General features: G+C 34.1%; 18 non-coding genes across 18 annotated transcripts; 9 read left to right on the top strand and 9 right to left on the bottom strand.

The window, feature by feature from the left end:
* Window positions 1-442: 442 nt before the first annotated feature.
* On the bottom strand, window positions 443-514 carry TRNAH-GUG (transfer RNA histidin (anticodon GUG)). The gene has a single exon. It is a non-coding gene; the product is annotated as a tRNA-His (tRNA).
* Window positions 515-2,064: 1,550 nt separating this feature from the next.
* TRNAQ-CUG (transfer RNA glutamine (anticodon CUG)) lies at window positions 2,065-2,136 on the top strand. Its single transcript has one exon. It is a non-coding gene; the product is annotated as a tRNA-Gln (tRNA).
* An 826-nt stretch (window positions 2,137-2,962) lies between these two features.
* TRNAH-GUG (transfer RNA histidin (anticodon GUG)) lies at window positions 2,963-3,034 on the bottom strand. Its single transcript has one exon. It is a non-coding gene; the product is annotated as a tRNA-His (tRNA).
* Window positions 3,035-4,584: 1,550 nt separating this feature from the next.
* On the top strand, window positions 4,585-4,656 carry TRNAQ-CUG (transfer RNA glutamine (anticodon CUG)). Its single transcript has one exon. It is a non-coding gene; the product is annotated as a tRNA-Gln (tRNA).
* An 826-nt stretch (window positions 4,657-5,482) lies between these two features.
* On the bottom strand, window positions 5,483-5,554 carry TRNAH-GUG (transfer RNA histidin (anticodon GUG)). Its single transcript has one exon. It is a non-coding gene; the product is annotated as a tRNA-His (tRNA).
* Window positions 5,555-7,104: 1,550 nt separating this feature from the next.
* Window positions 7,105-7,176, top strand: TRNAQ-CUG (transfer RNA glutamine (anticodon CUG)). Its single transcript has one exon. It is a non-coding gene; the product is annotated as a tRNA-Gln (tRNA).
* Window positions 7,177-8,002: 826 nt separating this feature from the next.
* TRNAH-GUG (transfer RNA histidin (anticodon GUG)) lies at window positions 8,003-8,074 on the bottom strand. Its single transcript has one exon. It is a non-coding gene; the product is annotated as a tRNA-His (tRNA).
* Window positions 8,075-9,624: 1,550 nt separating this feature from the next.
* Window positions 9,625-9,696, top strand: TRNAQ-CUG (transfer RNA glutamine (anticodon CUG)). The gene has a single exon. It is a non-coding gene; the product is annotated as a tRNA-Gln (tRNA).
* Window positions 9,697-10,522: 826 nt separating this feature from the next.
* Window positions 10,523-10,594, bottom strand: TRNAH-GUG (transfer RNA histidin (anticodon GUG)). Its single transcript has one exon. It is a non-coding gene; the product is annotated as a tRNA-His (tRNA).
* A 1,550-nt stretch (window positions 10,595-12,144) lies between these two features.
* Window positions 12,145-12,216, top strand: TRNAQ-CUG (transfer RNA glutamine (anticodon CUG)). Its single transcript has one exon. It is a non-coding gene; the product is annotated as a tRNA-Gln (tRNA).
* Window positions 12,217-13,042: 826 nt separating this feature from the next.
* TRNAH-GUG (transfer RNA histidin (anticodon GUG)) lies at window positions 13,043-13,114 on the bottom strand. Its single transcript has one exon. It is a non-coding gene; the product is annotated as a tRNA-His (tRNA).
* A 1,550-nt stretch (window positions 13,115-14,664) lies between these two features.
* On the top strand, window positions 14,665-14,736 carry TRNAQ-CUG (transfer RNA glutamine (anticodon CUG)). Its single transcript has one exon. It is a non-coding gene; the product is annotated as a tRNA-Gln (tRNA).
* Window positions 14,737-15,562: 826 nt separating this feature from the next.
* On the bottom strand, window positions 15,563-15,634 carry TRNAH-GUG (transfer RNA histidin (anticodon GUG)). The gene has a single exon. It is a non-coding gene; the product is annotated as a tRNA-His (tRNA).
* A 1,550-nt stretch (window positions 15,635-17,184) lies between these two features.
* TRNAQ-CUG (transfer RNA glutamine (anticodon CUG)) lies at window positions 17,185-17,256 on the top strand. The gene has a single exon. It is a non-coding gene; the product is annotated as a tRNA-Gln (tRNA).
* An 826-nt stretch (window positions 17,257-18,082) lies between these two features.
* On the bottom strand, window positions 18,083-18,154 carry TRNAH-GUG (transfer RNA histidin (anticodon GUG)). The gene has a single exon. It is a non-coding gene; the product is annotated as a tRNA-His (tRNA).
* A 1,550-nt stretch (window positions 18,155-19,704) lies between these two features.
* Window positions 19,705-19,776, top strand: TRNAQ-CUG (transfer RNA glutamine (anticodon CUG)). Its single transcript has one exon. It is a non-coding gene; the product is annotated as a tRNA-Gln (tRNA).
* An 826-nt stretch (window positions 19,777-20,602) lies between these two features.
* On the bottom strand, window positions 20,603-20,674 carry TRNAH-GUG (transfer RNA histidin (anticodon GUG)). Its single transcript has one exon. It is a non-coding gene; the product is annotated as a tRNA-His (tRNA).
* Window positions 20,675-22,224: 1,550 nt separating this feature from the next.
* TRNAQ-CUG (transfer RNA glutamine (anticodon CUG)) lies at window positions 22,225-22,296 on the top strand. The gene has a single exon. It is a non-coding gene; the product is annotated as a tRNA-Gln (tRNA).
* Window positions 22,297-23,034: the final 738 nt, after the last annotated feature.

Here is a 23,034-nt window from a genome sequence, read left to right as displayed (position 1 = left end):
GAAAGATTTTACTTTATGGTTATGGATTTACTTTAGAAAATCAGAGTGTAAATATATGTGTGTCTGAATTTCACGATTGTTATTCAAAACGTCATATCTTCTGTCCCCATAATACACAATTTGATTCCTCAAGTTTTGTTTTAATGAAGGATTTCCAATTAAAAAGTTCCATCTTCCCCTTATCAATAACAGTAAGATTTAAGAAAGTAATATCTTGCATCAGCCCCCTGTGATGAGTTTGAGAAAACAGAGTCAGCTCGCAAAATGTCTCATTATTTTGAGCCATTTAATTTCCATGTTTTCTAAAAGTTCTATCATTTGCTCACATCGAATAGACTTTCAGAATACAATCAATAAATTAATGTTTCACTCTACCCGTGTTAGATTTGTGATATTTATGAATACACTTGACAAAAAAAGATTTGATCAACAGTCATGAAAGTGGTCCCACCGAGATTTGAACTCGGATCCTTGGATTCACAGTCCAAAGTGCTAACCACTACACCATGGAACCTCCCATGTGACAAGGGAGCAGATTGCTGCAGCAATGTGAACATTTCAAAGTTTTTAATGTTCTACAGTCAAAGACCAACAGAATGTTATTACCTTTCTATTCTGTTCAACTTTTGCATATTGAACTATGTTAGGGAAGGATGTTGCCCAGAGGACTCAAGTAACGCTATCACTCTGTTGAACAGTACTTTTTATGTGAGATACGATTTTGCAATAAAAGATAAGATTCCCCCGTGAATGCAATCTCTTCTCTCAAAATGAAAAGCTCAACCTGGTACAGGTGGGTTGATGGTATCATGCTTAGCACTCTAGACTCTGAAAACCGGGATCTGAGTACAAATCACAGTGGGACTTATCTAAACTTTACGATTTTCTTTTCCATTCAGTTCTTAGAATTATTAATTGGAAAAACATCTCATTTACTTATAAACTTGTACATATCCACTTTACACGTATGTATCTCCCTATATCTTGCTATATGTCTCTGTATATTTATAGGACAACATAAACACATACATTATAAAAATGCATATAATTAGTAGAGGTGAAAATAATGAAAAGTTGTTGCCTCTCCACATTTGAAAGATGAGCTTCTTCTCCTTACTCTTCTATATGTCATGAAATTGAGATAGTCACTTTTTACTCAATTTTGATCTAACAATATAGTTTATTTATACAAAGCATATCATATGATTTGTGAATAATCTTAAAACAGAAAATTAGATCAGTACCTGTGAGGCCTCCAAGCAAAAGCGTATGTTTCACGATTGCAGATCGACTGTTGAAAATCAGCATGAAAAACGTTTTATTTCACAATTTCCATACTAATATACAAAAAACATTTGTACTATCTGAATGATACCGTCATTGTGGTTCTCTAGGTTTGATTTAAGAACACTTCTCTTTCAAAATGTGCTAAATTCGCCTTATCAATAGCGCAGAAAGCTTCAAAAAGGGATGCTGGGAATCAGGCCTCTGAAATGCATTTCAGAAAAACAGGATAGGATTTCTTAATGTCACACTATTTTGTGTAGGAATGTGATGTAAACCTATTATAATGTTTGTATTTCTGTAACTTGTTCAAGCTGATGGACGTTTTGAAAGGAATCAATAAGTGTCTCTTTCAACCTACTGGTGTTGGATTTGAGCTATCAATAAACAAAGATGACAGAAATGGAAAAGGTCAAGAGTAATAAAATAGTACCCCCAAGATTTGGACTGGTACCTTTGCATGCAAAGTCCAAAGTGCCAATCATTGCTCTTTGGCGCAGCCCATGTGAGAGACAAAGAAATGGGTGTATTAGTTTGGAAATGTAAAATGTTTTAATATGACACAGTCAAAGATGATCATTATGATATAACTTGCCTATCCTGATAAACGTTTGCATATTTAACACTGTTATGGAGAATGTATCTGAACTGAATCAAATCACATTATAGCTCTTTACACTATGAGCATTCAACAGAGATATCCTTTCATCAATGTAAGAAATGCCCCCGCACTAATGCGCTCTCTTTTGTCTCAATGGAAAAATGACTCATGTATGGGAGGGTTCCATGGTGTAATGGTTAGCACTCTGGACTCTGAATCCAGCGATCCGAGATCAAATCTCGGTGGGACCTACTTGAATTATGAGATTTACTATTTCACCCATTTCTTAGAATTTGCTCTTGGAAAAACATAACGTCAATGTTTTATACTGATACTTATCAACGTATAAGTATGCATCTATGTATACATAGCTATATCCGTCTAGATAGCGATAAGACTATATAAAGAAATCAATTATTCATAAACATATGTATTGAAGCTGAAAACTAAAAACTGTTGTTTCCCATCCACAATTTAAACATTAGGTTCATTTCCTCTCTCATCTATATGACCAGTAATGAGATAGTTAATTTTTGCTGATTTCTTATATGACAACATGCTTGACTTACACAGTGCATTTAATTGTGAATTTCTTTGAAAGAGAAATTCAGATTATTACCTTTGACACGTCTTTCGAAAGATTTTACTTTATGGTTATGGATTTACTTTAGAAAATCAGAGTGTAAATATATGTGTGTCTGAATTTCACGATTGTTATTCAAAACGTCATATCTTCTGTCCCCATAATACACAATTTGATTCCTCAAGTTTTGTTTTAATGAAGGATTTCCAATTAAAAAGTTCCATCTTCCCCTTATCAATAACAGTAAGATTTAAGAAAGTAATATCTTGCATCAGCCCCCTGTGATGAGTTTGAGAAAACAGAGTCAGCTCGCAAAATGTCTCATTATTTTGAGCCATTTAATTTCCATGTTTTCTAAAAGTTCTATCATTTGCTCACATCGAATAGACTTTCAGAATACAATCAATAAATTAATGTTTCACTCTACCCGTGTTAGATTTGTGATATTTATGAATACACTTGACAAAAAAAGATTTGATCAACAGTCATGAAAGTGGTCCCACCGAGATTTGAACTCGGATCCTTGGATTCACAGTCCAAAGTGCTAACCACTACACCATGGAACCTCCCATGTGACAAGGGAGCAGATTGCTGCAGCAATGTGAACATTTCAAAGTTTTTAATGTTCTACAGTCAAAGACCAACAGAATGTTATTACCTTTCTATTCTGTTCAACTTTTGCATATTGAACTATGTTAGGGAAGGATGTTGCCCAGAGGACTCAAGTAACGCTATCACTCTGTTGAACAGTACTTTTTATGTGAGATACGATTTTGCAATAAAAGATAAGATTCCCCCGTGAATGCAATCTCTTCTCTCAAAATGAAAAGCTCAACCTGGTACAGGTGGGTTGATGGTATCATGCTTAGCACTCTAGACTCTGAAAACCGGGATCTGAGTACAAATCACAGTGGGACTTATCTAAACTTTACGATTTTCTTTTCCATTCAGTTCTTAGAATTATTAATTGGAAAAACATCTCATTTACTTATAAACTTGTACATATCCACTTTACACGTATGTATCTCCCTATATCTTGCTATATGTCTCTGTATATTTATAGGACAACATAAACACATACATTATAAAAATGCATATAATTAGTAGAGGTGAAAATAATGAAAAGTTGTTGCCTCTCCACATTTGAAACATGAGCTTCTTCTCCTTACTCTTCTATATGTCATGAAATTGAGATAGTCACTTTTTACTCAATTTTGATCTAACAATATAGTTGATTTATACAAAGCATATCATATGATTTGTGAATAATCTTAAAACAGAAAATTAGATCAGTACCTGTGAGGCCTCCAAGCAAAAGCGTATGTTTCACGATTGCAGATCGACTGTTGAAAATCAGCATGAAAAACGTTTTATTTCACAATTTCCATACTAATATACAAAAAACATTTGTACTATCTGAATGATACCGTCATTGTGGTTCTCTAGGTTTGATTTAAGAACACTTCTCTTTCAAAATGTGCTAAATTCGCCTTATCAATAGCGCAGAAAGCTTCAAAAAGGGATGCTGGGAATCAGGCCTCTGAAATGCATTTCAGAAAAACAGGATAGGATTTCTTAATGTCACACTATTTTGTGTAGGAATGTGATGTAAACGTATTATAATGTTTGTATTTCTGTAACTTGTTCAAGCTGATGGACGTTTTGAAAGGAATCAATAAGTGTCTCTTTCAACCTACTGGTGTTGGATTTGAGCTATCAATAAACAAAGATGACAGAAATGGAAAAGGTCAAGAGTAATAAAATAGTACCCCCAAGATTTGGACTGGTACCTTTGCATGCAAAGTCCAAAGTGCCAATCATTGCTCTTTGGCGCAGCCCATGTGAGAGACAAAGAAATGGGTGTATTAGTTTGGAAATGTAAAATGTTTTAATATGACACAGTCAAAGATGATCATTATGATATAACTTGCCTATCCTGATAAACGTTTGCATATTTAACACTGTTATGGAGAATGTATCTGAACTGAATCAAATCACATTATAGCTCTTTACACTATGAGCATTCAACAGAGATATCCTTTCATCAATGTAAGAAATGCCCCCGCACTAATGCGCTCTCTTTTGTCTCAATGGAAAAATGACTCATGTATGGGAGGGTTCCATGGTGTAATGGTTAGCACTCTGGACTCTGAATCCAGCGATCCGAGATCAAATCTCGGTGGGACCTACTTGAATTATGAGATTTACTATTTCACCCATTTCTTAGAATTTGCTCTTGGAAAAACATAACGTCAATGTTTTATACTGATACTTATCAACGTATAAGTATGCATCTATGTATACATAGCTATATCCGTCTAGATAGCGATAAGACTATATAAAGAAATCAATTATTCATAAACATATGTATTGAAGCTGAAAACTAAAAACTGTTGTTTCCCATCCACAATTTAAACATTAGGTTCATTTCCTCTCTCATCTATATGACCAGTAATGAGATAGTTAATTTTTGCTGATTTCTTATATGACAACATGCTTGACTTACACAGTGCATTTAATTGTGAATTTCTTTGAAAGAGAAATTCAGATTATTACCTTTGACACGTCTTTCGAAAGATTTTACTTTATGGTTATGGATTTACTTTAGAAAATCAGAGTGTAAATATATGTGTGTCTGAATTTCACGATTGTTATTCAAAACGTCATATCTTCTGTCCCCATAATACACAATTTGATTCCTCAAGTTTTGTTTTAATGAAGGATTTCCAATTAAAAAGTTCCATCTTCCCCTTATCAATAACGGTAAGATTTAAGAAAGTAATATCTTGCATCAGCCCCCTGTGATGAGTTTGAGAAAACAGAGTCAGCTCGCAAAATGTCTCATTATTTTGAGCCATTTAATTTCCATGTTTTCTAAAAGTTCTATCATTTGCTCACATCGAATAGACTTTCAGAATACAATCAATAAATTAATGTTTCACTCTACCCGTGTTAGATTTGTGATATTTATGAATACACTTGACAAAAAAAGATTTGATCAACAGTCATGAAAGTGGTCCCACCGAGATTTGAACTCGGATCCTTGGATTCACAGTCCAAAGTGCTAACCACTACACCATGGAACCTCCCATGTGACAAGGGAGCAGATTGCTGCAGCAATGTGAACATTTCAAAGTTTTTAATGTTCTACAGTCAAAGACCAACAGAATGTTATTACCTTTCTATTCTGTTCAACTTTTGCATATTGAACTATGTTAGGGAAGGATGTTGCCCAGAGGACTCAAGTAACGCTATCACTCTGTTGAACAGTACTTTTTATGTGAGATACGATTTTGCAATAAAAGATAAGATTCCCCCGTGAATGCAATCTCTTCTCTCAAAATGAAAAGCTCAACCTGGTACAGGTGGGTTGATGGTATCATGCTTAGCACTCTAGACTCTGAAAACCGGGATCTGAGTACAAATCACAGTGGGACTTATCTAAACTTTACGATTTTCTTTTCCATTCAGTTCTTAGAATTATTAATTGGAAAAACATCTCATTTACTTATAAACTTGTACATATCCACTTTACACGTATGTATCTCCCTATATCTTGCTATATGTCTCTGTATATTTATAGGACAACATAAACACATACATTATAAAAATGCATATAATTAGTAGAGGTGAAAATAATGAAAAGTTGTTGCCTCTCCACATTTGAAACATGAGCTTCTTCTCCTTACTCTTCTATATGTCATGAAATTGAGATAGTCACTTTTTACTCAATTTTGATCTAACAATATAGTTGATTTATACAAAGCATATCATATGATTTGTGAATAATCTTAAAACAGAAAATTAGATCAGTACCTGTGAGGCCTCCAAGCAAAAGCGTATGTTTCACGATTGCAGATCGACTGTTGAAAATCAGCATGAAAAACGTTTTATTTCACAATTTCCATACTAATATACAAAAAACATTTGTACTATCTGAATGATACCGTCATTGTGGTTCTCTAGGTTTGATTTAAGAACACTTCTCTTTCAAAATGTGCTAAATTCGCCTTATCAATAGCGCAGAAAGCTTCAAAAAGGGATGCTGGGAATCAGGCCTCTGAAATGCATTTCAGAAAAACAGGATAGGATTTCTTAATGTCACACTATTTTGTGTAGGAATGTGATGTAAACGTATTATAATGTTTGTATTTCTGTAACTTGTTCAAGCTGATGGACGTTTTGAAAGGAATCAATAAGTGTCTCTTTCAACCTACTGGTGTTGGATTTGAGCTATCAATAAACAAAGATGACAGAAATGGAAAAGGTCAAGAGTAATAAAATAGTACCCCCAAGATTTGGACTGGTACCTTTGCATGCAAAGTCCAAAGTGCCAATCATTGCTCTTTGGCGCAGCCCATGTGAGAGACAAAGAAATGGGTGTATTAGTTTGGAAATGTAAAATGTTTTAATATGACACAGTCAAAGATGATCATTATGATATAACTTGCCTATCCTGATAAACGTTTGCATATTTAACACTGTTATGGAGAATGTATCTGAACTGAATCAAATCACATTATAGCTCTTTACACTATGAGCATTCAACAGAGATATCCTTTCATCAATGTAAGAAATGCCCCCGCACTAATGCGCTCTCTTTTGTCTCAATGGAAAAATGACTCATGTATGGGAGGGTTCCATGGTGTAATGGTTAGCACTCTGGACTCTGAATCCAGCGATCCGAGATCAAATCTCGGTGGGACCTACTTGAATTATGAGATTTACTATTTCACCCATTTCTTAGAATTTGCTCTTGGAAAAACATAACGTCAATGTTTTATACTGATACTTATCAACGTATAAGTATGCATCTATGTATACATAGCTATATCCGTCTAGATAGCGATAAGACTATATAAAGAAATCAATTATTCATAAACATATGTATTGAAGCTGAAAACTAAAAACTGTTGTTTCCCATCCACAATTTAAACATTAGGTTCATTTCCTCTCTCATCTATATGACCAGTAATGAGATAGTTAATTTTTGCTGATTTCTTATATGACAACATGCTTGACTTACACAGTGCATTTAATTGTGAATTTCTTTGAAAGAGAAATTCAGATTATTACCTTTGACACGTCTTTCGAAAGATTTTACTTTATGGTTATGGATTTACTTTAGAAAATCAGAGTGTAAATATATGTGTGTCTGAATTTCACGATTGTTATTCAAAACGTCATATCTTCTGTCCCCATAATACACAATTTGATTCCTCAAGTTTTGTTTTAATGAAGGATTTCCAATTAAAAAGTTCCATCTTCCCCTTATCAATAACGGTAAGATTTAAGAAAGTAATATCTTGCATCAGCCCCCTGTGATGAGTTTGAGAAAACAGAGTCAGCTCGCAAAATGTCTCATTATTTTGAGCCATTTAATTTCCATGTTTTCTAAAAGTTCTATCATTTGCTCACATCGAATAGACTTTCAGAATACAATCAATAAATTAATGTTTCACTCTACCCGTGTTAGATTTGTGATATTTATGAATACACTTGACAAAAAAAGATTTGATCAACAGTCATGAAAGTGGTCCCACCGAGATTTGAACTCGGATGCTTGGATTCACAGTCCAAAGTGCTAACCACTACACCATGGAACCTCCCATGTGACAAGGGAGCAGATTGCTGCAGCAATGTGAACATTTCAAAGTTTTTAATGTTCTACAGTCAAAGACCAACAGAATGTTATTACCTTTCTATTCTGTTCAACTTTTGCATATTGAACTATGTTAGGGAAGGATGTTGCCCAGAGGACTCAAGTAACGCTATCACTCTGTTGAACAGTACTTTTTATGTGAGATACGATTTTGCAATAAAAGATAAGATTCCCCCGTGAATGCAATCTCTTCTCTCAAAATGAAAAGCTCAACCTGGTACAGGTGGGTTGATGGTATCATGCTTAGCACTCTAGACTCTGAAAACCGGGATCTGAGTACAAATCACAGTGGGACTTATCTAAACTTTACGATTTTCTTTTCCATTCAGTTCTTAGAATTATTAATTGGAAAAACATCTCATTTACTTATAAACTTGTACATATCCACTTTACACGTATGTATCTCCCTATATCTTGCTATATGTCTCTGTATATTTATAGGACAACATAAACACATACATTATAAAAATGCATATAATTAGTAGAGGTGAAAATAATGAAAAGTTGTTGCCTCTCCACATTTGAAAGATGAGCTTCTTCTCCTTACTCTTCTATATGTCATGAAATTGAGATAGTCACTTTTTACTCAATTTTGATCTAACAATATAGTTTATTTATACAAAGCATATCATATGATTTGTGAATAATCTTAAAACAGAAAATTAGATCAGTACCTGTGAGGCCTCCAAGCAAAAGCGTATGTTTCACGATTGCAGATCGACTGTTGAAAATCAGCATGAAAAACGTTTTATTTCACAATTTCCATACTAATATACAAAAAACATTTGTACTATCTGAATGATACCGTCATTGTGGTTCTCTAGGTTTGATTTAAGAACACTTCTCTTTCAAAATGTGCTAAATTCGCCTTATCAATAGCGCAGAAAGCTTCAAAAAGGGATGCTGGGAATCAGGCCTCTGAAATGCATTTCAGAAAAACAGGATAGGATTTCTTAATGTCACACTATTTTGTGTAGGAATGTGATGTAAACGTATTATAATGTTTGTATTTCTGTAACTTGTTCAAGCTGATGGACGTTTTGAAAGGAATCAATAAGTGTCTCTTTCAACCTACTGGTGTTGGATTTGAGCTATCAATAAACAAAGATGACAGAAATGGAAAAGGTCAAGAGTAATAAAATAGTACCCCCAAGATTTGGACTGGTACCTTTGCATGCAAAGTCCAAAGTGCCAATCATTGCTCTTTGGCGCAGCCCATGTGAGAGACAAAGAAATGGGTGTATTAGTTTGGAAATGTAAAATGTTTTAATATGACACAGTCAAAGATGATCATTATGATATAACTTGCCTATCCTGATAAACGTTTGCATATTTAACACTGTTATGGAGAATGTATCTGAACTGAATCAAATCACATTATAGCTCTTTACACTATGAGCATTCAACAGAGATATCCTTTCATCAATGTAAGAAATGCCCCCGCACTAATGCGCTCTCTTTTGTCTCAATGGAAAAATGACTCATGTATGGGAGGGTTCCATGGTGTAATGGTTAGCACTCTGGACTCTGAATCCAGCGATCCGAGATCAAATCTCGGTGGGACCTACTTGAATTATGAGATTTACTATTTCACCCATTTCTTAGAATTTGCTCTTGGAAAAACATAACGTCAATGTTTTATACTGATACTTATCAACGTATAAGTATGCATCTATGTATACATAGCTATATCCGTCTAGATAGCGATAAGACTATATAAAGAAATCAATTATTCATAAACATATGTATTGAAGCTGAAAACTAAAAACTGTTGTTTCCCATCCACAATTTAAACATTAGGTTCATTTCCTCTCTCATCTATATGACCAGTAATGAGATAGTTAATTTTTGCTGATTTCTTATATGACAACATGCTTGACTTACACAGTGCATTTAATTGTGAATTTCTTTGAAAGAGAAATTCAGATTATTACCTTTGACACGTCTTTCGAAAGATTTTACTTTATGGTTATGGATTTACTTTAGAAAATCAGAGTGTAAATATATGTGTGTCTGAATTTCACGATTGTTATTCAAAACGTCATATCTTCTGTCCCCATAATACACAATTTGATTCCTCAAGTTTTGTTTTAATGAAGGATTTCCAATTAAAAAGTTCCATCTTCCCCTTATCAATAACGGTAAGATTTAAGAAAGTAATATCTTGCATCAGCCCCCTGTGATGAGTTTGAGAAAACAGAGTCAGCTCGCAAAATGTCTCATTATTTTGAGCCATTTAATTTCCATGTTTTCTAAAAGTTCTATCATTTGCTCACATCGAATAGACTTTCAGAATACAATCAATAAATTAATGTTTCACTCTACCCGTGTTAGATTTGTGATATTTATGAATACACTTGACAAAAAAAGATTTGATCAACAGTCATGAAAGTGGTCCCACCGAGATTTGAACTCGGATCCTTGGATTCACAGTCCAAAGTGCTAACCACTACACCATGGAACCTCCCATGTGACAAGGGAGCAGATTGCTGCAGCAATGTGAACATTTCAAAGTTTTTAATGTTCTACAGTCAAAGACCAACAGAATGTTATTACCTTTCTATTCTGTTCAACTTTTGCATATTGAACTATGTTAGGGAAGGATGTTGCCCAGAGGACTCAAGTAACGCTATCACTCTGTTGAACAGTACTTTTTATGTGAGATACGATTTTGCAATAAAAGATAAGATTCCCCCGTGAATGCAATCTCTTCTCTCAAAATGAAAAGCTCAACCTGGTACAGGTGGGTTGATGGTATCATGCTTAGCACTCTAGACTCTGAAAACCGGGATCTGAGTACAAATCACAGTGGGACTTATCTAAACTTTACGATTTTCTTTTCCATTCAGTTCTTAGAATTATTAATTGGAAAAACATCTCATTTACTTATAAACTTGTACATATCCACTTTACACGTATGTATCTCCCTATATCTTGCTATATGTCTCTGTATATTTATAGGACAACATAAACACATACATTATAAAAATGCATATAATTAGTAGAGGTGAAAATAATGAAAAGTTGTTGCCTCTCCACATTTGAAACATGAGCTTCTTCTCCTTACTCTTCTATATGTCATGAAATTGAGATAGTCACTTTTTACTCAATTTTGATCTAACAATATAGTTTATTTATACAAAGCATATCATATGATTTGTGAATAATCTTAAAACAGAAAATTAGATCAGTACCTGTGAGGCCTCCAAGCAAAAGCGTATGTTTCACGATTGCAGATCGACTGTTGAAAATCAGCATGAAAAACGTTTTATTTCACAATTTCCATACTAATATACAAAAAACATTTGTACTATCTGAATGATACCGTCATTGTGGTTCTCTAGGTTTGATTTAAGAACACTTCTCTTTCAAAATGTGCTAAATTCGCCTTATCAATAGCGCAGAAAGCTTCAAAAAGGGATGCTGGGAATCAGGCCTCTGAAATGCATTTCAGAAAAACAGGATAGGATTTCTTAATGTCACACTATTTTGTGTAGGAATGTGATGTAAACGTATTATAATGTTTGTATTTCTGTAACTTGTTCAAGCTGATGGACGTTTTGAAAGGAATCAATAATTGTCTCTTTCAACCTACTGGTGTTGGATTTGAGCTATCAATAAACAAAGATGACAGAAATGGAAAAGGTCAAGAGTAATAAAATAGTACCCCCAAGATTTGGACTGGTACCTTTGCATGCAAAGTCCAAAGTGCCAATCATTGCTCTTTGGCGCAGCCCATGTGAGAGACAAAGAAATGGGTGTATTAGTTTGGAAATGTAAAATGTTTTAATATGACACAGTCAAAGATGATCATTATGATATAACTTGCCTATCCTGATAAACGTTTGCATATTTAACACTGTTATGGAGAATGTATCTGAACAGAATCAAATCACATTATAGCTCTTTACACTATGAGCATTCAACAGAGATATCCTTTCATCAATGTAAGAAATGCCCCCACACTAATGCGCTCTCTTTTGTCTCAATGGAAAAATGACTCATGTATGGGAGGGTTCCATGGTGTAATGGTTAGCACTCTGGACTCTGAATCCAGTGATCCGAGATCAAATCTCGGTGGGACCTACTTGAATTATGAGATTTACTATTTCACCCATTTCTTAGAATTTGGTCTTGGAAAAACATAACGTCAATGTTTTATACTGATACTTATCAACGTATAAGTATGCATCTATGTATACATAGCTATATCCGTCTAGATAGCGATAAGACTATATAAAGAAATCAATTATTCATAAACATATGTATTGAAGCTGAAAACTAAAAACTGTTGTTTCCCATCCACAATTTAAACATTAGGTTCATTTCCTCTCTCATCTATATGACCAGTAATGAGATAGTTAATTTTTGCTGATTTCTTATATGACAACATGCTTGACTTACACAGTGCATTTAATTGTGAATTTCTTTGAAAGAGAAATTCAGATTATTACCTTTGACACGTCTTTCGAAAGATTTTACTTTATGGTTATGGATTTACTTTAGAAAATCAGAGTGTAAATATATGTGTGTCTGAATTTCACGATTGTTATTCAAAACGTCATATCTTCTGTCCCCATAATACACAATTTGATTCCTCAAGTTTTGTTTTAATGAAGGATTTCCAATTAAAAAGTTCCATCTTCCCCTTATCAATAACAGTAAGATTTAAGAAAGTAATATCTTGCATCAGCCCCCTGTGATGAGTTTGAGAAAACAGAGTCAGCTCGCAAAATGTCTCATTATTTTGAGCCATTTAATTTCCATGTTTTCTAAAAGTTCTATCATTTGCTCACATCGAATAGACTTTCAGAATACAATCAATAAATTAATGTTTCACTCTACCCGTGTTAGATTTGTGATATTTATGAATACACTTGACAAAAAAAGATTTGATCAACAGTCATGAAAGTGGTCCCACCGAGATTTGAACTCGGATGCTTGGATTCACAGTCCAAAGTGCTAACCACTACACCATGGAACCTCCCATGTGACAAGGGAGCAGATTGCTGCAGCAATGTGAACATTTCAAAGTTTTTAATGTTCTACAGTCAAAGACCAACAGAATGTTATTACCTTTCTATTCTGTTCAACTTTTGCATATTGAACTATGTTAGGGAAGGATGTTGCCCAGAGGACTCAAGTAACGCTATCACTCTGTTGAACAGTACTTTTTATGTGAGATACGATTTTGCAATAAAAGATAAGATTCCCCCGTGAATGCAATCTCTTCTCTCAAAATGAAAAGCTCAACCTGGTACAGGTGGGTTGATGGTATCATGCTTAGCACTCTAGACTCTGAAAACCGGGATCTGAGTACAAATCACAGTGGGACTTATCTAAACTTTACGATTTTCTTTTCCATTCAGTTCTTAGAATTATTAATTGGAAAAACATCTCATTTACTTATAAACTTGTACATATCCACTTTACACGTATGTATCTCCCTATATCTTGCTATATGTCTCTGTATATTTATAGGACAACATAAACACATACATTATAAAAATGCATATAATTAGTAGAGGTGAAAATAATGAAAAGTTGTTGCCTCTCCACATTTGAAAGATGAGCTTCTTCTCCTTACTCTTCTATATGTCATGAAATTGAGATAGTCACTTTTTACTCAATTTTGATCCAACAATATAGTTTATTTATACAAAGCATATCATATGATTTGTGAATAATCTTAAAACAGAAAATTAGATCAGTACCTGTGAGGCCTCCAAGCAAAAGCGTATGTTTCACGATTGCAGATCGACTGTTGAAAATCAGCATGAAAAACGTTTTATTTCACAATTTCCATACTAATATACAAAAAACATTTGTACTATCTGAATGATACCGTCATTGTGGTTCTCTAGGTTTGATTTAAGAACACTTCTCTTTCAAAATGTGCTAAATTCGCCTTATCAATAGCGCAGAAAGCTTCAAAAAGGGATGCTGGGAATCAGGCCTCTGAAATGCATTTCAGAAAAACAGGATAGGATTTCTTAATGTCACACTATTTTGTGTAGGAATGTGATGTAAACGTATTATAATGTTTGTATTTCTGTAACTTGTTCAAGCTGATGGACGTTTTGAAAGGAATCAATAAGTGTCTCTTTCAACCTACTGGTGTTGGATTTGAGCTATCAATAAACAAAGATGACAGAAATGGAAAAGGTCAAGAGTAATAAAATAGTACCCCCAAGATTTGGACTGGTACCTTTGCATGCAAAGTCCAAAGTGCCAATCATTGCTCTTTGGCGCAGCCCATGTGAGAGACAAAGAAATGGGTGTATTAGTTTGGAAATGTAAAATGTTTTAATATGACACAGTCAAAGATGATCATTATGATATAACTTGCCTATCCTGATAAACGTTTGCATATTTAACACTGTTATGGAGAATGTATCTGAACAGAATCAAATCACATTATAGCTCTTTACACTATGAGCATTCAACAGAGATATCCTTTCATCAATGTAAGAAATGCCCCCACACTAATGCGCTCTCTTTTGTCTCAATGGAAAAATGACTCATGTATGGGAGGGTTCCATGGTGTAATGGTTAGCACTCTGGACTCTGAATCCAGCGATCCGAGATCAAATCTCGGTGGGACCTACTTGAATTATGAGATTTACTATTTCACCCATTTCTTAGAATTTGGTCTTGGAAAAACATAACGTCAATGTTTTATACTGATACTTATCAACGTATAAGTATGCATCTATGTATACATAGCTATATCCGTCTAGATAGCGATAAGACTATATAAAGAAATCAATTATTCATAAACATATGTATTGAAGCTGAAAACTAAAAACTGTTGTTTCCCATCCACAATTTAAACATTAGGTTCATTTCCTCTCTCATCTATATGACCAGTAATGAGATAGTTAATTTTTGCTGATTTCTTATATGACAACATGCTTGACTTACACAGTGCATTTAATTGTGAATTTCTTTGAAAGAGAAATTCAGATTATTACCTTTGACACGTCTTTCGAAAGATTTTACTTTATGGTTATGGATTTACTTTAGAAAATCAGAGTGTAAATATATGTGTGTCTGAATTTCACGATTGTTATTCAAAACGTCATATCTTCTGTCCCCATAATACACAATTTGATTCCTCAAGTTTTGTTTTAATGAAGGATTTCCAATTAAAAAGTTCCATCTTCCCCTTATCAATAACAGTAAGATTTAAGAAAGTAATATCTTGCATCAGCCCCCTGTGATGAGTTTGAGAAAACAGAGTCAGCTCGCAAAATGTCTCATTATTTTGAGCCATTTAATTTCCATGTTTTCTAAAAGTTCTATCATTTGCTCACATCGAATAGACTTTCAGAATACAATCAATAAATTAATGTTTCACTCTACCCGTGTTAGATTTGTGATATTTATGAATACACTTGACAAAAAAAGATTTGATCAACAGTCATGAAAGTGGTCCCACCGAGATTTGAACTCGAATCCTTGGATTCACAGTCCAAAGTGCTAACCACTACACCATGGAACCTCCCATGTGACAAGGGAGCAGATTGCTGCAGCAATGTGAACATTTCAAAGTTTTTAATGTTCTACAGTCAAAGACCAACAGAATGTTATTACCTTTCTATTCTGTTCAACTTTTGCATATTGAACTATGTTAGGGAAGGATGTTGCCCAGAGGACTCAAGTAACGCTATCACTCTGTTGAACAGTACTTTTTATGTGAGATACGATTTTGCAATAAAAGATAAGATTCCCCCGTGAATGCAATCTCTTCTCTCAAAATGAAAAGCTCAACCTGGTACAGGTGGGTTGATGGTATCATGCTTAGCACTCTAGACTCTGAAAACCGGGATCTGAGTACAAATCACAGTGGGACTTATCTAAACTTTACGATTTTCTTTTCCATTCAGTTCTTAGAATTATTAATTGGAAAAACATCTCATTTACTTATAAACTTGTACATATCCACTTTACACGTATGTATCTCCCTATATCTTGCTATATGTCTCTGTATATTTATAGGACAACATAAACACATACATTATAAAAATGCATATAATTAGTAGAGGTGAAAATAATGAAAAGTTGTTGCCTCTCCACATTTGAAAGATGAGCTTCTTCTCCTTACTCTTCTATATGTCATGAAATTGAGATAGTCACTTTTTACTCAATTTTGATCTAACAATATAGTTTATTTATACAAAGCATATCATATGATTTGTGAATAATCTTAAAACAGAAAATTAGATCAGTACCTGTGAGGCCTCCAAGCAAAAGCGTATGTTTCACGATTGCAGATCGACTGTTGAAAATCAGCATGAAAAACGTTTTATTTCACAATTTCCATACTAATATACAAAAAACATTTGTACTATCTGAATGATACCGTCATTGTGGTTCTCTAGGTTTGATTTAAGAACACTTCTCTTTCAAAATGTGCTAAATTCGCCTTATCAATAGCGCAGAAAGCTTCAAAAAGGGATGCTGGGAATCAGGCCTCTGAAATGCATTTCAGAAAAACAGGATAGGATTTCTTAATGTCACACTATTTTGTGTAGGAATGTGATGTAAACGTATTATAATGTTTGTATTTCTGTAACTTGTTCAAGCTGATGGACGTTTTGAAAGGAATCAATAAGTGTCTCTTTCAACCTACTGGTGTTGGATTTGAGCTATCAATAAACAAAGATGACAGAAATGGAAAAGGTCAAGAGTAATAAAATAGTACCCCCAAGATTTGGACTGGTACCTTTGCATGCAAAGTCCAAAGTGCCAATCATTGCTCTTTGGCGCAGCCCATGTGAGAGACAAAGAAATGGGTGTATTAGTTTGGAAATGTAAAATGTTTTAATATGACACAGTCAAAGATGATCATTATGATATAACTTGCCTATCCTGATAAACGTTTGCATATTTAACACTGTTATGGAGAATGTATCTGAACTGAATCAAATCACATTATAGCTCTTTACACTATGAGCATTCAACAGAGATATCCTTTCATCAATGTAAGAAATGCCCCCGCACTAATGCGCTCTCTTTTGTCTCAATGGAAAAATGACTCATGTATGGGAGGGTTCCATCGTGTAATGGTTAGCACTCTGGACTCTGAATCCAGCGATCCGAGATCAAATCTCGGTGGGACCTACTTGAATTATGAGATTTACTATTTCACCCATTTCTTAGAATTTGCTCTTGGAAAAACATAACGTCAATGTTTTATACTGATACTTATCAACGTATAAGTATGCATCTATGTATACATAGCTATATCCGTCTAGATAGCGATAAGACTATATAAAGAAATCAATTATTCATAAACATATGTATTGAAGCTGAAAACTAAAAACTGTTGTTTCCCATCCACAATTTAAACGTTAGGTTCATTTCCTCTCTCATCTATATGACCAGTAATGAGATAGTTAATTTTTGCTGATTTCTTATATGACAACATGCTTGACTTACACAGTGCATTTAATTGTGAATTTCTTTGAAAGAGAAATTCAGATTATTACCTTTGACACGTCTTTCGAAAGATTTTACTTTATGGTTATGGATTTACTTTAGAAAATCAGAGTGTAAATATATGTGTGTCTGAATTTCACGATTGTTATTCAAAACGTCATATCTTCTGTCCCCATAATACACAATTTGATTTCTCAAGTTTTGTTTTAATGAAGGATTTCCAATTAAAAAGTTCCATCTTCCCCTTATCAATAACAGTAAGATTTAAGAAAGTAATATCTTGCATCAGCCCCCTGTGATGAGTTTGAGAAAACAGAGTCAGCTCGCAAAATGTCTCATTATTTTGAGCCATTTAATTTCCATGTTTTCTAAAAGTTCTATCATTTGCTCACATCGAATAGACTTTCAGAATACAATCAATAAATTAATGTTTCACTCTACCCGTGTTAGATTTGTGATATTTATGAATACACTTGACAAAAAAAGATTTGATCAACAGTCATGAAAGTGGTCCCACCGAGATTTGAACTCGGATGCTTGGATTCACAGTCCAAAGTGCTAACCACTACACCATGGAACCTCCCATGTGACAAGGGAGCAGATTGCTGCAGCAATGTGAACATTTCAAAGTTTTTAATGTTCTACAGTCAAAGACCAACAGAATGTTATTACCTTTCTATTCTGTTCAACTTTTGCATATTGAACTATGTTAGGGAAGGATGTTGCCCAGAGGACTCAAGTAACGCTATCACTCTGTTGAACAGTACTTTTTATGTGAGATACGATTTTGCAATAAAAGATAAGATCCCCCCGTGAATGCAATCTCTTCTCTCAAAATGAAAAGCTCAACCTGGTACAGGTGGGTTGATGGTATCATGCTTAGCACTCTAGACTCTGAAAACCGGGATCTGAGTACAAATCACAGTGGGACTTATCTAAACTTTACGATTTTCTTTTCCATTCAGTTCTTAGAATTATTAATTGGAAAAACATCTCATTTACTTATAAACTTGTACATATCCACTTTACACGTATGTATCTCCCTATATCTTGCTATATGTCTCTGTATATTTATAGGACAACATAAACACATACATTATAAAAATGCATATAATTAGTAGAAGTGAAAATAATGAAAAGTTGTTGCCTCTCCACATTTGAAAGATGAGCTTCTTCTCCTTACTCTTCTATATGTCATGAAATTGAGATAGTCACTTTTTACTCAATTTTGATCCAACAATATAGTTTATTTATACAAAGCATATCATATGATTTGTGAATAATCTTAAAACAGAAAATTAGATCAGTACCTGTGAGGCCTCCAAGCAAAAGCGTATGTTTCACGATTGCAGATCGACTGTTGAAAATCAGCATGAAAAACGTTTTATTTCACAATTTCCATACTAATATACAAAAAACATTTGTACTATCTGAATGATACCGTCATTGTGGTTCTCTAGGTTTGATTTAAGAACACTTCTCTTTCAAAATGTGCTAAATTCGCCTTATCAATAGCGCAGAAAGCTTCAAAAAGGGATGCTGGGAATCAGGCCTCTGAAATGCATTTCAGAAAAACAGGATAGGATTTCTTAATGTCACACTATTTTGTGTAGGAATGTGATGTAAACGTATTATAATGTTTGTATTTCTGTAACTTGTTCAAGCTGATGGACGTTTTGAAAGGAATCAATAAGTGTCTCTTTCAACCTACTGGTGTTGGATTTGAGCTATCAATAAACAAAGATGACAGAAATGGAAAAGGTCAAGAGTAATAAAATAGTACCCCCAAGATTTGGACTGGTACCTTTGCATGCAAAGTCCAAAGTGCCAATCATTGCTCTTTGGCGCAGCCCATGTGAGAGACAAAGAAATGGGTGTATTAGTTTGGAAATGTAAAATGTTTTAATATGACACAGTCAAAGATGATCATTATGATATAACTTGCCTATCCTGATAAACGTTTGCATATTTAACACTGTTATGGAGAATGTATCTGAACAGAATCAAATCACATTATAGCTCTTTACACTATGAGCATTCAACAGAGATATCCTTTCATCAATGTAAGAAATGCCCCCACACTAATGCGCTCTCTTTTGTCTCAATGGAAAAATGACTCATGTATGGGAGGGTTCCATGGTGTAATGGTTAGCACTCTGGACTCTGAATCCAGCGATCCGAGATCAAATCTCGGTGGGACCTACTTGAATTATGAGATTTACTATTTCACCCATTTCTTAGAATTTGGTCTTGGAAAAACATAACGTCAATGTTTTATACTGATACTTATCAACGTATAAGTATGCATCTATGTATACATAGCTATATCCGTCTAGATAGCGATAAGACTATATAAAGAAATCAATTATTCATAAACATATGTATTGAAGCTGAAAACTAAAAACTGTTGTTTCCCATCCACAATTTAAACATTAGGTTCATTTCCTCTCTCATCTATATGACCAGTAATGAGATAGTTAATTTTTGCTGATTTCTTATATGACAACATGCTTGACTTACACAGTGCATTTAATTGTGAATTTCTTTGAAAGAGAAATTCAGATTATTACCTTTGACACGTCTTTCGAAAGATTTTACTTTATGGTTATGGATTTACTTTAGAAAATCAGAGTGTAAATATATGTGTGTCTGAATTTCACGATTGTTATTCAAAACGTCATATCTTCTGTCCCCATAATACACAATTTGATTCCTCAAGTTTTGTTTTAATGAAGGATTTCCAATTAAAAAGTTCCATCTTCCCCTTATCAATAACAGTAAGATTTAAGAAAGTAATATCTTGCATCAGCCCCCTGTGATGAGTTTGAGAAAACAGAGTCAGCTCGCAAAATGTCTCATTATTTTGAGCCATTTAATTTCCATGTTTTCTAAAAGTTCTATCATTTGCTCACATCGAATAGACTTTCAGAATACAATCAATAAATTAATGTTTCACTCTACCCGTGTTAGATTTGTGATATTTATGAATACACTTGACAAAAAAAGATTTGATCAACAGTCATGAAAGTGGTCCCACCGAGATTTGAACTCGAATCCTTGGATTCACAGTCCAAAGTGCTAACCACTACACCATGGAACCTCCCATGTGACAAGGGAGCAGATTGCTGCAGCAATGTGAACATTTCAAAGTTTTTAATGTTCTACAGTCAAAGACCAACAGAATGTTATTACCTTTCTATTCTGTTCAACTTTTGCATATTGAACTATGTTAGGGAAGGATGTTGCCCAGAGGACTCAAGTAACGCTATCACTCTGTTGAACAGTACTTTTTATGTGAGATACGATTTTGCAATAAAAGATAAGATTCCCCCGTGAATGCAATCTCTTCTCTCAAAATGAAAAGCTCAACCTGGTACAGGTGGGTTGATGGTATCATGCTTAGCACTCTAGACTCTGAAAACCGGGATCTGAGTACAAATCACAGTGGGACTTATCTAAACTTTACGATTTTCTTTTCCATTCAGTTCTTAGAATTATTAATTGGAAAAACATCTCATTTACTTATAAACTTGTACATATCCACTTTACACGTATGTATCTCCCTATATCTTGCTATATGTCTCTGTATATTTATAGGACAACATAAACACATACATTATAAAAATGCATATAATTAGTAGAGGTGAAAATAATGAAAAGTTGTTGCCTCTCCACATTTGAAAGATGAGCTTCTTCTCCTTACTCTTCTATATGTCATGAAATTGAGATAGTCACTTTTTACTCAATTTTGATCTAACAATATAGTTTATTTATACAAAGCATATCATATGATTTGTGAATAATCTTAAAACAGAAAATTAGATCAGTACCTGTGAGGCCTCCAAGCAAAAGCGTATGTTTCACGATTGCAGATCGACTGTTGAAAATCAGCATGAAAAACGTTTTATTTCACAATTTCCATACTAATATACAAAAAACATTTGTACTATCTGAATGATACCGTCATTGTGGTTCTCTAGGTTTGATTTAAGAACACTTCTCTTTCAAAATGTGCTAAATTCGCCTTATCAATAGCGCAGAAAGCTTCAAAAAGGGATGCTGGGAATCAGGCCTCTGAAATGCATTTCAGAAAAACAGGATAGGATTTCTTAATGTCACACTATTTTGTGTAGGAATGTGATGTAAACGTATTATAATGTTTGTATTTCTGTAACTTGTTCAAGCTGATGGACGTTTTGAAAGGAATCAATAAGTGTCTCTTTCAACCTACTGGTGTTGGATTTGAGCTATCAATAAACAAAGATGACAGAAATGGAAAAGGTCAAGAGTAATAAAATAGTACCCCCAAGATTTGGACTGGTACCTTTGCATGCAAAGTCCAAAGTGCCAATCATTGCTCTTTGGCGCAGCCCATGTGAGAGACAAAGAAATGGGTGTATTAGTTTGGAAATGTAAAATGTTTTAATATGACACAGTCAAAGATGATCATTATGATATAACTTGCCTATCCTGATAAACGTTTGCATATTTAACACTGTTATGGAGAATGTATCTGAACTGAATCAAATCACATTATAGCTCTTTACACTATGAGCATTCAACAGAGATATCCTTTCATCAATGTAAGAAATGCCCCCGCACTAATGCGCTCTCTTTTGTCTCAATGGAAAAATGACTCATGTATGGGAGGGTTCCATCGTGTAATGGTTAGCACTCTGGACTCTGAATCCAGCGATCCGAGATCAAATCTCGGTGGGACCTACTTGAATTATGAGATTTACTATTTCACCCATTTCTTAGAATTTGCTCTTGGAAAAACATAACGTCAATGTTTTATACTGATACTTATCAACGTATAAGTATGCATCTATGTATACATAGCTATATCCGTCTAGATAGCGATAAGACTATATAAAGAAATCAATTATTCATAAACATATGTATTGAAGCTGAAAACTAAAAACTGTTGTTTCCCATCCACAATTTAAACGTTAGGTTCATTTCCTCTCTCATCTATATGACCAGTAATGAGATAGTTAATTTTTGCTGATTTCTTATATGACAACATGCTTGACTTACACAGTGCATTTAATTGTGAATTTCTTTGAAAGAGAAATTCAGATTATTACCTTTGACACGTCTTTCGAAAGATTTTACTTTATGGTTATGGATTTACTTTAGAAAATCAGAGTGTAAATATATGTGTGTCTGAATTTCACGATTGTTATTCAAAACGTCATATCTTCTGTCCCCATAATACACAATTTGATTTCTCAAGTTTTGTTTTAATGAAGGATTTCCAATTAAAAAGTTCCATCTTCCCCTTATCAATAACAGTAAGATTTAAGAAAGTAATATCTTGCATCAGCCCCCTGTGATGAGTTTGAGAAAACAGAGTCAGCTCGCAAAATGTCTCATTATTTTGAGCCATTTAATTTCCATGTTTTCTAAAAGTTCTATCATTTGCTCACATCGAATAGACTTTCAGAATACAATCAA

Source organism: Lissotriton helveticus, chromosome 4_1, assembly GCF_964261635.1.
Source record: "Lissotriton helveticus chromosome 4_1, aLisHel1.1, whole genome shotgun sequence".
Classification (NCBI taxonomy): Eukaryota; Metazoa; Chordata; class Amphibia; order Caudata; family Salamandridae; genus Lissotriton; species Lissotriton helveticus.
This window is presented reverse-complemented; position numbering and strand designations above follow the sequence as displayed.